Raw genomic sequence first — 17611 nt, forward strand, 5'->3', positions numbered from 1 at the left:
TGGGTGTTTTTTGTTGTGAACTTAAGATATTTGTCTAGGCTGTTGCTTTAGCTATTGTCGTTTCTTTTGTTTTTGTTGATTGTGTTTATTTATTTAATTTATATTTTGTTTGTTGTTTTTCTTTTTTCTTTTGTTTTTCTTTTATTTGTGAATTGGAGTTATGTTTTTGTTTAAAGAGGTGGTATTCTGCTTTTTGGCTTTTCCCCTCTCCTTTATTGAATCTCTTTTTTGTGCATGTAACAGGTTTGCTGGGTGAAAAAATCCAAAGTCCAGCCCAAAGGGAGTTCCCATCTCCCACAGAAAGCTCTGCTCTGAACCGCTTGAAAACAGCTTGTTTGTAGTCCAGCCCTTCACTTCCTTTACTTGTGACGTCACAATGAAAACGCGTCATAAACTTGCCAAGCGGCTAGCGGGGTCAGCCACGCCCTCAAACCAAGCTAGTCTGAGCGGAGGCCCTTTGGCTCGACTCGCCTTTGTTTGGCTTTCCATTGTAGAAATGCTGGACCTGTACCTGCTTCCAGGTACCTTTTTTTCGTTTTATATTTTACAGTTTTCGTATGGAATTTCATCACTAAATCCACTTCTGAGAAGTTTTGAGGTGAGAAATCAGCTGTGTAGATTTCCAGTATTGACAGTTTCACGAGAAGTGATGGCGGAACAAAAATGTGCTTGAATATTTTTAAATTACAGTCAGAACTGTTGGGCTTCTGTAAGTATCATCACAGAGTACGGTCTAGACCTGCTCTTTTATGAAAAGCGCTGTGAGATAACTGTTGTTGTGATTTGGCGCTATATAAATAAAATTGAATTGAATTGAATTGAATATTTTTGGAGTTGAGGAGCTCTGCAAGTGGCTGTGGGGGGAAGCCTGCACCAACCCGCGGGAGGAGCGTGTGAGGCCGGCCAGCCGCCCGCTCACAGAGCCCTCTGCTCCCGCCGTCACACAGACCGCTGCAGCAACAACGGCAGAGGAAAACACAGCTGGAAGCTTTTCATACCGCTTATCTGTCTTTACATTCTGAGGAAGGTTGAAACGTTTTAACTTAAAAAAGAGAAAGCTGTGTGGATCGCTGGTGTGTGTGTCGCATTGAACATTACGTCGTGGCAGTTGTGTGTGGCGTCGCTATGACAACAAATACGTACTATCTCTGGGTACTATCTGCAATGGAGTCGAGTCTATCGATTTGCGCTATGGTAGCATTCCCATAGCCCGACTCTGTTTGCGCCTGGAAATTTATTGGTTGTGAATTATATTTAAAATAAACACAGCAATGTAACTTCACAGACTGTTCAAGTGCGGAGTTGTTGGCTAACACAGCTAAAGTTATAACTATAATGATAATGTTACACCTGATGTGAAAACCACTGAGCAAATGTTCAAATTGTTTGGCCAATTTTTATGTGAAATTGAGTTGAAATATGGTGATTTTTGTGGTGGTTTATGGTAAGATGTGGAACAATAATGTACTAATGGACTTGTGAGTAACTTAAACCGTCTGCTAGGTTACGGTCGCAGTCTGAAGCGGCTTTGATTTGGATCACACTACCTTGATTGGCTAGTAGTCCTTACCTGGGGACTGCGCATGTGCAACTCCCAACAAAGATTTTGTACAAGTAAGATGCATCACTCTGTAGCTCAAGAGCGGCGCGTACAACACATAGGGTGAAAAGAGGAGCTGCAGCAATGTGCAGTATGAGAAAAATATGGTGTTTTTTGAAAATTAAACCATGTAAACCTGTTCTGGTACAAACCCCTAATTAAGATTTTGAACCTGAAAATGAACAGAATGCCACCTCTTTACGTTAATGTTTGTGTGATTGTCTGTTTTAATAATCCAATAAAAATAGGGGGGAAAAAAGAAAAAAGGAAAGCGGTACAATAACTGTGTCTGTGTAAAAGCATACTGCAAGAAATTCTTCTCAACAATATTTACATGAACCTGCTTTCTTTGAAAAGAGAGTCAGAAATCTACATATGGATTAAAGAAAGAAAGCAAAAACATCAAACAAACAAAATGTGGCATCATCAGAAATGAGGCACTGTGTGTAAAGACTTCACTGAGATAAACAATGTACATTATTGGTGTGGAATGAGCGTCCAGGGTTTTGGAAGTCTTTCTGCAAAGATTCGATCATGCCGCTGTTGACATAAGAACACGTGCACTCGCCTGAACTAACATCAGTATTAGACAATTATGCAAAACCCTGGATCACATTCATTGATAATGTTTTTGAGAGCTCGCCAGCAACATTTTTTAATTCCAATACTACCCATGCAACTCTGCAGCAGACAGCAGCAAACAAAGATAAAGAGTAACATCTGGCAACTAAAGAGCCAAATAATTTTCTTTCTTGGTGGAGCACAAACCAGAGCTAAAAGGAGAGTGAATCTGTCTGCTGGATGTGTAAATTTCAGTGCCAATATGTGTCCCCCCTCCTGGGAGCAACTCCCCTAGTTGTAATATAAAAAGGCCTATTGACATGCCAACATGTGAACAGCATGTGAATGGGGAGTACTGGCACCTGTTTGTTTTCACTTCAAGTACTGCATGTGCACATAATACCTAAGCTGGTATCTTCAACGTTGTAATCTGTATGTGTAAGTAGTGAGTAGTAGTAGTACTAGTGAGTTCCTTTTATTAACTTGTATTCTATAAGTGTGAGCTCCGTGTCTATAGATGTGGGCATTTGTTTGTGTGCATATTTGTTTAAGGGTGTGAGCATTATGCATTATGTGCAAATGTTTTCTTGTTCATCTGCTCACTTCAACATGATGTCAGCTGTTTGTTTTCTCAACACCTACAGAGACCTGATCAAAGCTCCAAGTGTGGCATTATCAGAGCATATTTTCTCAGAGATGAAAGATAAAAAGGAAGGTTTTGCTTTTTATGTCGAGTTAGGAAAATGTAGACTACATTAGTTCAGATCTTTTGTGAGCTGAAAAGCAGTTGATTGATTCAACTTGTCTTGCAACAAGGAACTGGGTCATGTGTTGGCTCAGCTTCACTGCAAATACCTTTCTTTTTCATTCCATAGGTTGCCTACAAAGTGAACATCAACAGGATTTCAATAATTAGAAAATTCTGGCTATTATTCAGTGTGAACCACAGTCTTTGGTAATCACACTTTGTCAGAGAGCCAGAAAGCGCAATCCAAAGATGCATCTCAAAAACACTTTTTGCAGACTTGCTGGTGAACTAGTTAATTTTTATTTTATTTATCCCTAATATTTGTGGGGGGAAACAAGGAACTTGCCTGACAGCAAAAGCTCCAAAAGTGAAAAGGTGGCAGACCTTGCAATCTCAAACAGACTTTTTGCAAAATACTTGAGTCAAAATGTGTTCAACCTTAAGCACAGATTTTTACAGACGTGCAACTGAAACAAAAAGGACCGTTTGAAGTGAGAAATCACAATCCAAGTAATCACAATCCAAGTAATCACAGCAGGTCAGGTTTGAGCAGTGTCTACAGAATTAATCTCTTGGCAACAGTTGACAGTGTACAGACATCCTTACACATTTCAGACATCTCACCGATCATCCGACAAACAGATAGCTTAGACTATTAATCAGGCATTGTGAGCTAAACATTTTAGCGCTGTGAGCAGGATTTGAACCTGCGCGGGGAAACCCCATTGGATTTCGAGTCCAACGCCTTAACCTCTCGGCCATCACAGCTTGCCTCCAAGTGCATGTATTTTTACTGCCACACCCTAAACCTCTCTCAACAGCACTTGTTCAGTTGGTATTGCTTAAGAAGGATATGTAATGAAGTAGTTCTATTCTTTGTAACTTTACTTGGTTTTGTATTTTAACAGACAGATAGGCGGTTATTGTTTAGACCAAGGGTTTAGACCAGAGGCGTGAAAGAAGCAGGGAAATATTTTCTTGTAATTAAATCTGCCGCCCTGAGTGTTCGACTGTTCTCCATTCTCTGAGATGGGTGCACAGTTCTGCCAGCTGGTTGTCTCGGTGCAAGGTCCTTACCCACCTGTGCGATTTGTGTGTGGAAGTCCTCCTAATTCTTGCAGAATCAACTCTCCGTTGGTGAAATATATGGAGGATATGATTTGGCTGGCAAGATTGGCCTGTTTATCTGATATTTTCGAAAGGAATAATGTACTCAACACTTCTCTGCAGGGAAAGGAGTGCCATGTCTTTTTGGTACACGATAAAGTCTCTGCATTCTGGAAAAAGTTGGACCTGCTGTGTGCTCATGTTGAACAGGGCCCTGTGGAATTGTTTCCAACCTTGGAGGACATTTTGGAGAAGGCAGGACTAGCCAATGCCTCTGAAATCCATTCAGCTTCCCTGCAGAGCCCCATGATGGATTGAGCATCCAAGAAGAGGAGACCCTACTTGACCTGAGCTCTAACGTTGGAGTTGTAACAGATGATGCATGGATATGTTTCTTGCACACTTTTGGCTATAGGTGCAGACAGAGTTCCTATCCGTCTCCAAAAGGGCTATTAAAGCACCTATCCCTTTCACGTTCACACCCTGATTAAAAGCAAATAGCGGTCGAGGCTGCAGGTGGAGGGCAACGTGCTGGTTCCTGTCATCACTACAGCCCCGCATTCACCTTCTGTGTGCAGCGAAGACGCAGACTCACTGCTCACATTAAGGTAGAGAAGAACATTATAATATTCTCCATTCTGTTTTGTTAAAAAAAGTGATTGATATTTGTTCAAATTCCTTCAGAAACATGCACAAATAAGTATTGACCTAATTATTAATCATCATTGACTGTATTGTTGTTGCTATTTTTATTATTATTAATATTAATTAAATAAATATTATGACTTTTATTAAAACCGGGGCCTGACCTGATTTCTCTGAAGAGAAAAGCCCTGGTTTAGACAATTCCTCAGACTTTGTGAACGTGCAAACCATTTTTAAAACCAGCTGGTGAGAAATCATTTCATTTCTTGATAGCTCTTACTTTCTCTGAAACATTTCAACTTGTTCTATGTTGTCAGATACACTCAACTTCTCAACTCTAAACATTTAACGCTGTGAGCAGGATTCGAACCTGCGCAGGGAAACCCCATTGGATTTCGAGTCCAACGCCTTAACCTCTCGGCCATCACAGCTTATTTCAACAAATTTCTATTTTGACTGTCACACACTAACCTCTCACAACAGCATTTGTTCTGTAGTTATCTCTTACAAAAATGTAATGCCATGTTATGTAATGGGGCATTTCCATTCTTTGTAACTAATTTTAGTTTAAATATAGAATGGTTGTTATTTATGTGCTGATATTTGTTAAACAGGTAACAGCTGCATGGAGAGCATATGCTGCCTTTTTTAGTGTCAGCACAGTACATGCGTGCAGACACAAACTCCATCAAAAGTATCTAGTATCATCTGATCCAGCTGTGATCTGCAGTGATCAGCTGCCGCCGTCATCAGAAACCATTGTTGAATGTTGAATTAGCATACTCTGCGTGACTTCTGAAGTTACCATAGGTTGCAGTGAGGCAAACGTTAGTCCCATATCAGTGGGACGTGCGGATGATTTTCTTAGATTTTTTGAAGTTAGGAATGAGAAATGTCTAGAAATTTGCATTTCTTGTAACAAGCCACGCCCACTTTGTGCAATCATTACCAAATTTTTTATATCTACTGAGTAGGGACCCGAGATCGTACAAACCGAATTTCGTACGAATACATCCAGCAAATTACGAGGTATAAACTTTTTACAAGTGTAGCGCCCCCTAGTGGAAGAATATCACAGCGAAGCTTGGGCCGAGCATCTGAACAGACATGTCGAGTTTGGTTACAATAGCTTAAGCCAATTTTGATTTATGGGCATTTATGTAAAATTGTATGTGAAAACACAAAAGTAAAAATTATTGAAAAAAAAACAGATTGACGTATCAAAATTCTTTTGATAACTTTTGATTAGCGACGTCCATTGATGATCCTGCTAAAGTTTCAGGTCGCGAAACAGTCTGGGATGAGTTTGCAAAAATAAGTTTAAGAGAAAAGAGATGAAGTAATATAATTTGACATTTTTAGAGCAGAAGACCATTGGAACAATGATGCAGATGAATCCAGAAATTAAAATAACAAAAGAAGATATAGATATATCGAGATAATTGCAAAAACGCAAAGTGGATTGTTATAGTGCCACCATGAGGTCTGTGAGGGCCATTTTTATGCCTGAGCAGCATGCACAAATAAATATTGACCTAATTATTAACCATCATTGACTGTATTGTTGTTGCTATTGTTATTATTATTAATATTAATTAAATAAATATCAGAGACTTTTATTAAAAGTCCCAGTGACCAGATTTCTCTGAAGGGAGGCTCACTGCTTTGCACTTTGAAAAGCCCTGGTTTAGACAATTTCTCGGACTTTGTATCATCTCAACTTGGTCTTGTTGTCAGAAACACTCAACTTTCCCAAGTTAAACATTTAACGCTGTGAGCAGGATTCGAACCTGCATGGTGAAACCCCATTGGATTGCAAGTCCAAGTCTGGGATGAGTTTGCAAAAATAAGTTTTAGAGAAAAGAGATAAAAAGTAATATAATTTGACATTTTTAGAGCAGATGACCATTGGAACAATGATGCAGATGAATCCAGAGATTAAAATAATGAAAGAAGATAGACTCTAAACGAAGCCGTTTTCGAGATAATTGTTAATAATAATTTTTATGCCTGAGTAGTGGGTGGAATTTCCAACCTACATGCCTATTTTGGTGAGTTTTCGTCCAGCAGTTTTTGCTGCCCAAACACTTTTAATGAATCAGAACAAAACCAATAGGGCTCCAGCAGTTTCGCTGCTTGGATCTCTGACTACGGTTACCGCATCCATCGGGGTCTTCCACCTTCCACTCCGTAAGTGCACGCACATGCATGTTGTCTGGTAACGAACGTGCTTTCAGCGGGATCACAGAGTTTACCCGGAAACAACACACTTCAATTTCTGATCAGCTAAACGGCTCTGGCATTTAGTAGGCTACAGAGAAAGCAAAAATGATCGTCCATTAATTGAATATAGCGGGACAACTTAGAGGACGTTATCTCTTAAGTTCTCAGTGTGAGAAATACAAGGTGTGGCGTGTGAGTGTGTGAACTGAACTGAAATGCGTGTGTCTCACGGTGAATGTGTGAGACTTGAGAGCCCTGTTTAACCCCCAAAAAAGTCCCTTCTCGGGTGGTAGTACTTTCCCAAAGTTACGGTACTTTGGGGAGGTGGGCCTTGCCTTGCAGTGCAGTGCATTTCTCAGTGGTTGAGTAGAGGCTACTCGCTCTAAAGTTCTCATAGAACGGAAACCGGAGTCCTATTTGCTTCCGTATATTTAGATATAGTTAGCAGTATTTAACAGTTTAGCAAAAAGTAAAGCTATCTGTCTATCCTGAAGCTCTATAAATCACCTCGGTACCGTATTCTCTGTTGGTCTTAGAGGCTATGTTTGGTCCTGTTCGCTCTGGGCACCCATTCCGGAGCCGCTACCCGCCATCACTCCCTGCTGGGTCCCTCGCCTGTGGCCATAGACTTCACAAAGCCACCTGGCCAGAAAACCTCCATGGCTTGAGTAATATTAGAAGTCTAACGGTAAACACTAACACTCCCCCAGTGCTCCGAGCTCCCAGTCCAGGCAGAGCGGCTAATATGACTGCTAACTGAGCTAACTAGATAACAGCAGCTAGTAGCAGTTAGCTGTTACTTTAGCAACAAGTAAAGCTATCTGTTCATCAACAAACTCCTTAAATCACAGATAGTTGAGGCAGGGCAGCCGGGGAAAACAGAGGGAGAACCAGAAAATATTGCTCTTTATCAAATATGATCCAGCTATCAGTTAATAAAGATGTGTTTTTGTTTTTGTACAGTAACCAGTGAGGTCCGGTTGGCCCCCAGAAACATTACACTCGGGTGGCGTCATAAAAATTAGAAAGCTTTTCATTGGACGCTGAAGTGATACACGTCCCAGAGTGCAGGATGAGTCATCAACATTTTAAAAGTTTTTCAGGAACTGTCAAACTCTAAAATACCATCAAGAGGCTCGTGTTATTTGCACAGTACTAAATATTTTAATAAAAACACGAAGTCAAAAACTCTGTCAGCAGCATCGTGTTTCTACTTTGCATGACTTATGAGACCCAAAACAGAGCCAAACTTGAGGGTCTGTTTCATAGTTTCTAAAGTCCTCTGTTTTTGCCCGTCCACACTAAAACGCTCTCCGGAGTTTCAAAACGAAAAACGGGGTTGGCAGCTTTTTCAAACTTCTTCATTGTGCAAACGTAGGTCTCCGTTTTTAAAGGAAAACTTGGAAGGAAGTGTGGATGTAGCCTATATCTAGGGGTTCTACATCAAGGGCAACTGGCGTGTCAGGTGCTATTTCTTTAGTTTCTGGTGGGGAGTCCCAGAAATTTAGGCCCTATCCACACTTCTCCGTTTTAGCTTGCAAAAGGAGAATTAAAACGAATACGATCTCTGTCCATTGCAAACAGCAGATGGTCTCTTCCTAGTTACAGAAGATTTGGTGAAAGAATAAATAAATACAGACTAAGAAGTTTTTTTGGGAGTGTTTCCAAACTTCTCCGTTTCAGGTCTTTGTTTTCACCCTTGTAGTCTGGACGGGAGGTGCAAATGTAGCAAAAGGTCACCGTTTTAATGCGAAAACGCAGTAGTGTGGATGGGGCCTTAGCCTCTGAAGGAACGTTCACACATTAAGGGTCTTTGAGATCACATGTTAGTCCACCTGGCTGTCGAGTAAAGGTTGTTAGATTCACGTGAGTCAAGGTGTGAAAGGGTCTTGAACTGCCTGAAAAGGAATGAAAGGATAGCATTGTAATCAAAGATTGACCCGTCTTTTTTGTTAGCCGGTTAAACCTGTTAGGGTGCTGTAATGAAAACATCCAAGTTTGATTAGATCTTTTGTTTCCACATACTACTATAGCTACTAAACATCAGACCAATGTGAGAACCCTTTGGATCCAATAAGTCCAATGCCTTTGACCATCAAAACGCATGCTTTCCAAGACCAAGCATCTTGGTTGATGTTCATTTACTCTGACTTTTACACATTTCCTCTCCTGTGCTTTCAAACCTAACCTGTTTTGTTCAGTTCAAACAAACCCTTTGTTTGCCGGTTGTCAATTGAACTCTGGTGTGGATCAAACAGCCGGGACCGCTTGAATATGTTGGTCTCGGCCCACTCCCAAGCAAACCCAGAGAGAATCAAAGTAGACCATAAAACAATAGATATGTGATTGCAGCATGATTTCAAAAGTTAAACTACTGTTAAAGTTCATCTGCTGATCGTGGGAACTGTCAGGGAAGGGACAGACAATTATGCAAGATTATTTGATGTGAAGGTAACCTTATACTACTACTTATAAAGACCAAAATTGATCAAATGGTCCAAAAAGAGGGCCTGCCTTTTCTGCTGTTTGCATTGCTTTAATGTTGCTGTGAGCAGGGTTTCAACCTATGTGTGGAGTCCCCGTATGATTTTGATTCCAATGTCTTAACAGCTGTTCTCATCTGTGACACCACAATGGTGGAACTTATACCTTATAACACCTCTAACCTCGCCCTGTGATGGACTGGCGACCTGTGCAGGGTTTATGGCTATGGGGTCCAATGTATATTGATTGCACTATTCACTAACTCTTACTTTCTTACTTCTTCCCCTAGGTATTCACCTCATTGATGCCTGATGCGCTAATAGCTCTTACTAGTATCTATTGTCACTCATAAGTCTCTTACTTTACTGATGCTTATATGTTGTTCCTCAAATGTAAGTTGTTTTAGATAAAAGCGACTGCTAGATGAGTAAATGTAAATGTAAAATGTAATACCAAGGCATTCGATACAGAAATTATTCCAAAAAAGTTTCCATATTTCTTTGCCCTTGAGGAAAGACAGTCCACATTACAAGTAAATGAAACCGCTTGCCATTAATTACACTTAGTAAATGAGATTATCCACAGCTGTCAGACCACACACACACACTGGACAGTGAGCGGGTGCTTCTCTCTTCCCCCCTGCCATGCCTAATTTCATTATTCTATTAAATAAGGTTCATTAACAGCGGCTGGATGGAACAACTTTGCTTCTAAGGTTTGATAAACACAACCACTGTGTGATTCTCTCTTGTTCAGTATATTATAGTCTTCTGGTTCCAAGTGACTGTTTCCCTGCGTTAATTGATGCTTTCACTAGATGTACAACAAGATACAAGAGTAAATAAAGTAAGAAATGCAGGTTAGAAGCCAAAAAGGTGTGAGCTTGTGAAAGATGTAGTTTCACTGGACTACAAGATGGTTGTGTGTAGACTAAGAAACAGCTGTGATGGCCGAGTGGTTAAGGCGTTGGACTTGAAATCCAATGGGGTTTCCCCTCGTAGGTTCGAATCCTGCTCACAGCGATGTATGTCTTATACTACGTGGTACACTGTAAACAGGCTTCTTGTCACATCGTAAAGGAATGTGATCACACTGTATAGATTTCATTTCTTGCTGTCATAGTGTGAGCCAGATCACTTACAGATGTGCTGTGACTGACATAATTGCGTTCTGATTTTGTGGCCATATGCACATCATATTAAAATGCAGCTGTGATGGCTGAGTGGTTAAGGCGTTGGACTTGCAGGTTCAAACTCTGGTCACAGCGATGTAGCTTTTGTGTCTTATCTTCGTAACCATTTAGCTAATAGTACTGAAAAATATAGCTCAAACACCCCAAGATAATGCTACTGCACTTATACTGTTCTTCATGCAACAATAAATACCTAAAACCTTCATTTAAAAAGATGTGCCAGTCTGCCAGCAGTTGTATTGTAGGTACACACGGATACAGTATACTATAAACAAACTTCTTGTCAGATCATCTACAGGCATCAGGCTCCTTTCTGATGTGCTCTAGTTAACTCTGTGAGGGCTCAGGGCTTTCCCTGTGGGCTTTCCTGTCACATGCTTTTTGAGGTCTTTAAGCATGTAAGTATGCAACTCTGCACACGTTGCTAAATCTGAAAACCCATGCATAGCATTCTGACTGGAAATCCAATGGGGTCTCCCTGTGCATGTCCAAACCCTGCTCACAGTGATTAAAGAAGCTAAACAGTTCTTAATTTTAGTTTTGATTTAAAGCATCATACAATTAAAACTATTTTCTATGTGTTTATTTACATCCAGATACAGACCGCATGTTAATACCAATGCAATCATATTCAAGATGTGGCCAGGCTTGGCTGCAAGACAAAAGAAAGATCACAGCGCAGTAGAAATCACATGACTTCTAAATCATGTCTCTAGAAACTATTGACACACGTTTCGGTTTACACAATATGAACTTGAGGGTTATCAAGAGAAATCATTCATACTGCTCATTTGGAAATCGAATACAAAGATGTTACACTCAGATTTAAACCCTTGCTTTTAGGAAATAATAAACTGTATATTATTAATAGTCCAATTGTTTGTTCAGTGTAAGAAATGCAAAATACATAACGTTACATATTCTGATGTGAAATAACATCACTAAATAACTGTTAGGGGAGTAAACAAAAGGTTTATTTAAATGTGACAACAAAAGACTGGGCAACGTGTTTCAGCCGAGCAGAATGGCAGGCAAGAAGGGAGACGGAGTAGTCCAGGCAGTGTGAGAGCGGAGCGTGGTATTCACCTTGGACTCCAGAGGGGAAGTGATCCTAAACACAGGGTTAGTCCAGGGTGTACAAAGAGAAAGCACAAAGAACCTTTCTTAGAGGCAATAGTTGGCCTAAGCACATACACCACATGTGGACCGTGAGAAGGACCAGGGTTGATATACTGCAGGAGCTTGATTAGTGGAATGAGGACCAGGGCCCGTATTTATCAAGCTTATCAGAATTACTCATAAGAACACTGCAAAGAATTTACTTAAAAGTTTAATAATCCTTGGCTCAAAGCTGTGCTTAAAAGTGAGTTATCAAGCATCTCAGTCCTAATTTAAGTGAAGTGTAGGACTAAAAAGTGTCATTCTTAGAGCTGATTCACAACAATTTGGGATTTTGGACATAGACCAATCACTAAACAGATCCAGATTCCTTATTTAAGAATATCTGTGGATAAATTCACAGTGAATGGTGAAATTCCTAAGAGGAGTTTAGGTTCAACACACATTTGATAATGAAGAATTCTCAAGAGAATTCATTATGTACAGACATACAAATTGGGAATGAAAGATAAAACAGTATCTTTATATGTGCCATCAATTGTGCCTACTACTCCTGGGAAGCCAGCTTAATTCATTGGCTTCATTGCATGAATTGCGTTTGCTTCTGTTGGATTGCACGGGGTGTTGGGAAGTCGATGAAATGCCTGACATCATGTGACGTCATCACAAACTTCAATTTAGCTGAAAACTCATTGCTGTGTGAAGTCAGTGGTGAGATGACGTCCCTCACCAACTTGCTGACATATATGATGCCTGCTCTGTCCAAATGATACTGTATAATTAACTGCGCATTGTCAAATAATTCAGAAACCTTCTTCCTCTCCTGAAAGATTTGCACATGTCTCTGTCTCCACAGTGCCATTACTACTGCCCCTACTGGTAGCTCCTTAGCACTTAAGAGACCTCTCGAGCTGTCTTAAATAACTGGGAGAGTAAGAGTCATTCTTATGACGATGTAGCCAAGGACCAATCACTGAATAGATTTCCTTATTTAAGAATATTCTCAGATAAATTCACATTGAATGGTGAAATTCCTAAGAGGAGTTTATAGTCAACACACATTTAACAATCCATCCATCCATCAATCGTCAACCGCTTATCCTGCGTACAGGGTCACGGGGGGCTGGAGCCAATCCCAGCTGACATCGGGCGAAAGGCAGGGTACACCCTGGACAGGTCGCCAGTCCATCGCAGGGCCACACATTGACAGACAACCACTCCCACTCACATTCACACCTAAGGACAATTTAGGGATACCAATTAACCTAGTCCGCATGTCTTTGGATGGTGGGAGGAAGCCAGAGCACCCAGAGAGAACCCACACGGACACGGGGAGAACATGCGCCAAATCACAACAACAGTTATCTCAGAGCGCTTTTCATAAAGAGCAGGTCTAGGCCGTACTCTATGATGTTATTTACAGAAGCCCAACAGTTCCCACCAAGAGCAGCACTAGGCGACAGAGGCAAGGAAAAACTTCCTTTTAAGAGGCAGAAACCTCGAGCAGAACTATGGCTCAGGGTGGGCGGCCATCTGCCTCGACCGGTTGGGGGTGAAGGAGAGAGAGAGAGAGAGAGAGAGAGAGAGAGAGAGAGAGAGGCAGTGTACACAATATCCACACAGAGGTACAGACAGTAAAGGTGATGTTGCTATAGACTAAATGAAAAATGGTACAGATATTTATAGTAGTGTTAATGATAACAATCGTAATGTTAATGATTATAATAACAATAATAACAATAGGACTAGTAACAATAGTCGTTGCAGCAGAGGGTGTCGAGCAGGAACACGGGGGCAGCAGGTGACCCGCAACCACAGATCCAGACTCCACAGCTCCAGAGCCAGAAACACCTGCAGGAAGTGATAGGAGAGAGGAGAGAGACGAGAAAGCACAAGACTACCGGAAAGGGGAGAAGTTGTGTTAGTAACATCCAATAATGGGATGAGGTTGCATACAGAGGGAGAGAAAGTAGAGGAGAGAGGAGCTCAGTGCATCATGGGAAATCCCCCGGCAGTCTAGGCCTATAGCAGCATAACTAAGGGATGGTTCAGGACTACCTGAGCCAGCCCTAACTATAAGCTTTATCAAAGAGGAAAGTCTTAAGCCTACTCTTAAATGTGGAGATGGTGTCTGCCTCCTGAACCCAAACTGGAACCTGGTTCCACAGGAGAGGAGCTTGATAGCTGAACGCTCTGGCTCCTAGTCTACTTTTGGAGACTCTAGGAACCACAAGTAACCCTGCATTCTGGGAGCGCAGTGCTCTGGCGGGGTAGTAAGGTACTATGAGCTCTTTAAGATAAGATGGTGCCTGACCATTAAGAATTTTCAAGAGAATACATTATGATATAGGCCTACACATTAATAAATGAAAGATAAAAAAGTTTGTCTTTATATGAGCGCCATCAAATGCGCCTACTAATCTCGTGAAGCCAGCTATTTGCATGAACTGCGTTTGCTTCTGTCAGATTATGGGGCTGTTGTTGGGAAGTCGATAAAGTGTGAAAATGACACCCCTCCCCAACTCGCTGACAAATTTTTTGCCTGCGCTGTCCGACCCCTTCAATTCACAAATTCTTTCGCTCATGAAATATTCACGCATGTATCTGTCTCCACAGCGCCATCACAAGCCCCTTCTAACCACTTGAGAGACCTCTCGAGCTGTCTTAAATAACTGGGAGAGTAAGAGTGATTCTTAACAGAAATTTGATAACTTGCTTTATTCTTAATGTAGCACTCCCACCCTCAAGAAAGTAAGTTTGGGCAGGGCCCTGAGTTCTTTTAGAATATAGTTTCTTAATATCAACACTGAAACCCAATGTCAACTATCTTAGCTTCCCGTGTAGTCAATATGTGAAACTCAAATATGATAACTGGTTTTCAAATAAAACAATAAAACAACACCACTCTGGTATATGATTAAAGAAGAATATTCTCAAAATATTAAATAAAATAAAAGCAAAATAAACAATTAGCACATTATACAATAAATCAAATTTCAAGTTTCCCTCCTTTCACACAAGATCTGAGGTAATTCAGTAGTTCTGTGGCAAGATAACAATACCACAGTTCACTGTAACAAATATCAGTGGGCCCACACTATAACACTCAGACATGCAAACCCACTTGAAACAACGTTGCACGCCTCATGCGTGGCTCATGTACGTTGAGATCCAAAACCAAATGGTCGTTTCAATGAGCAGTAAAATAAAGTAAAAGAGTACCTGGTATCTGGTGCAGTTCTGTGAGTTTTTGTGATGTGTTTGTTGAAAACGTTGTATAAGTCCTCTTGATTAACTTTGTTAGCTAACTGAAGATATACTGTCCATTGACTTTTCCAATGAATGTACTATGTTGCTTACTATGCTGCTTCTTTAGCTACTGTGCGACTATTTTATCTAGCGTTAAGTACCCCGTGAAACAGTCAATCAAGACTCCTCGGTGGATTCTTCGACTTCCCACGAACTAGCAAACATAATCCCAGCACAGACTGTCGAGTAGACAATCCCGAAATTAGTCCACAGTTTGGTATGAACGTTAGTAAAAGATTTCTGACTTTACTTCGTCTGCCAAGCTAATACAGTTCTCCCAACTCCTTTTCTCCCTCCTCGTCCCTCCCGCACCTGCTCACTACCTGATCATGCACTTCTCTCATGCCCATCAACCAATGAAAACCCACTATTAAGACTCCAGTACAATTACCACAGATTTACCAGTTGTATTTACAACCCATGAACTCCTCATAACATGTTTTTAAAACATTATCTTTTTAGTGTTATTTATCATACAACATATGTGTAACATACAACAATTTGAACAAAAACACATCACCATATTTTTACCTTGTTCATCAATATGAAATGACGTTTAATCTCAAATTTACTTATAATGAACTCTTTTATACTCTGCTATTTATACTGGGTTACATTAAGTTTAAAAGTAGGAGTAAATTTCATGAATTCTCAGCACTTAAGACTTTGAGAAGCTTGATAAATGCCGGCCCTGGTGCCTAACTGGAGCGTGGCAGCAGGAGCCAGAGAGTATAGCTACGCCCAGACAAACACACAGACAACACAGGGAAGGGGGAAACAAATGAAAACACAAGGGATGAGGGGGAGATACTGTAGTATCACAACAATAACTACAACATTTGTAACTTCAAATAGCCTTACAACAAGCAAAAGTGGTTCTACCCAGATCTTATATATTTTCATTTATAGTGGTGAATGGACAACCTGACTATATAAAAGATGTCATGTATATTCAATTATTTTTTAAACCTGGGAACCTTCACATATGCCAACCTGTGCTGCAAAACAGCAGCTGCAATTTCATCTCTAAATTGTTGCACAAGCCCATTTGGCAGATTTGCTTGTGAAGATTACAGGTAGATTAAGCAAATCATTTGTCATGTTGCAACCTGGTTAACCTCTACTTAAATCAAGTGTAAAGTCTAATACCGCAATTCACAAATGGGCCTGAGTTAATGAAGTGCTACTTGAAACAGAGAGAGAGAGTGAGGGGAAACAAAGTGAGAGATGAGTGAAAAAGTACAACAAAGTGTGGGAAGGTGCGAGGGCCGATATATAACACGAAGACAAACACAGTTATTATCGTTTTCATCCTAAAATAAATGCCCTCATTAGCTGGGACGATGCAGGTCATTAAAACATCTCGAACCTCCACCTGCTGCTGCCTTCAGGAGCTCCAGACTCACATCATTGCATTCACATCCCATCTCACAGCTCTCACTCATATCAGCCCACCACTTAATGGCATAACACGCCTAATATAACGGCAAGGTGCAAGGTTAATGCAGAACAGTTTAGTGTGCATTATATTCATTATGCTAATGACTTTTAGTTTGCATTGCTGTGCCCTCCAGAATCACCACCTGGGGTAAAAGTGAGCCAAACAGGCAGTAAAATTACCCATCAGAAAAACATGCACTTTCATCCTGTACTAATTGTCTCAGAGATAAAACGACTTATTTAATACTACTATTTTCAGTTTCAGTAAGATTCATTTGAATTTGATGATTAATGCAATATCAACTCAGAGCACAACGGATTTCATTTGATTTATGCATTTTATAGCTTTATGCTGCTTGTAATTGGTAATAATGGAATTTTGAATTATTTTTCCTTTGAGTAGCTGAAAGCTAAAATAAAAATATATGAGTTTACCCAAAATGCTACAGAATGTGTCTATGTCTGAAAACAACTGTAACTAGTATACTGGTACATACAGATAAGTATTGCCTTAAAATGAATAAAACAGTGTCTCCTTATTTTTAATGTTGATTCATGCACTACTTGCAGCGGGGGAGGCATTAATATTTCATAAACAATAGATTTCAAATATTATCGCCACTTCAGCCCATATTTCTCTGTGTTCGTCTGGTCTACATTCACTGCTAAACAAAAGCTGTGAAATGGTGGCGGGGCACCAGATAAATCTAAATGGGGATAAATGGGGTCACTGGTTCAGGGGCTGGTAGGGATCAGCAGGCGATCTATTACAGGGTTGGAGCTGCGGGTGTTTCCTGAAGCCAAATCCCAAAATCACAAGATGTGAAAGATCTAGTAAGCTGTTAAGGTTAGAGTAGAGACCTGCATTTGAAAAGAAGGTGTTTCAGTATTTTACTGCCGTTTCTTGTTACTTATCGGCAGATATACACAGATACTGATTTATCTGTGATGAGTTAAAATCAAACAATATTGTAACCTGTGATTTATCGGTCTAGCTCTAGTGACACATTAAAGAGGTGGTATTATGGTTTTTGGCTTTTCCCCTCTCCTTTATTGAGTTATATATCTTTTTTGTGCATGTAATAGGTTTGCAAAGTGAAAAAGTCCAAAGTTCAGCCCAAAGGGAGTTCCCATCTCCCACAGAAAACTCTGCTCTGAACTGCTTGTATTCCAGCCGTTTCCC

The 17611-nt window shown here is 40.5% G+C and overlaps 3 non-coding genes across 3 annotated transcripts; 1 reads left to right on the forward strand and 2 right to left on the reverse strand.

The window, feature by feature from the left end:
* Window positions 1-3595: 3595 nt before the first annotated feature.
* On the reverse strand, window positions 3596-3677 carry trnas-cga. The gene has a single exon. It is a non-coding gene; the product is annotated as a tRNA-Ser (tRNA).
* A 1333-nt stretch (window positions 3678-5010) lies between these two features.
* On the reverse strand, window positions 5011-5092 carry trnas-cga. Its single transcript has one exon. It is a non-coding gene; the product is annotated as a tRNA-Ser (tRNA).
* A 5216-nt stretch (window positions 5093-10308) lies between these two features.
* trnas-uga lies at window positions 10309-10390 on the forward strand. Its single transcript has one exon. It is a non-coding gene; the product is annotated as a tRNA-Ser (tRNA).
* The last annotated feature ends 7221 nt before the right edge of the window (window positions 10391-17611 follow it).

Source organism: Micropterus salmoides, unplaced genomic scaffold, assembly GCF_014851395.1.
Source record: "Micropterus salmoides isolate LMB-PRFRI ecotype aquatic unplaced genomic scaffold, ASM1485139v1 Ms_hic_scaffold_14, whole genome shotgun sequence".
Classification (NCBI taxonomy): domain Eukaryota; kingdom Metazoa; phylum Chordata; class Actinopteri; order Centrarchiformes; family Centrarchidae; genus Micropterus; species Micropterus salmoides.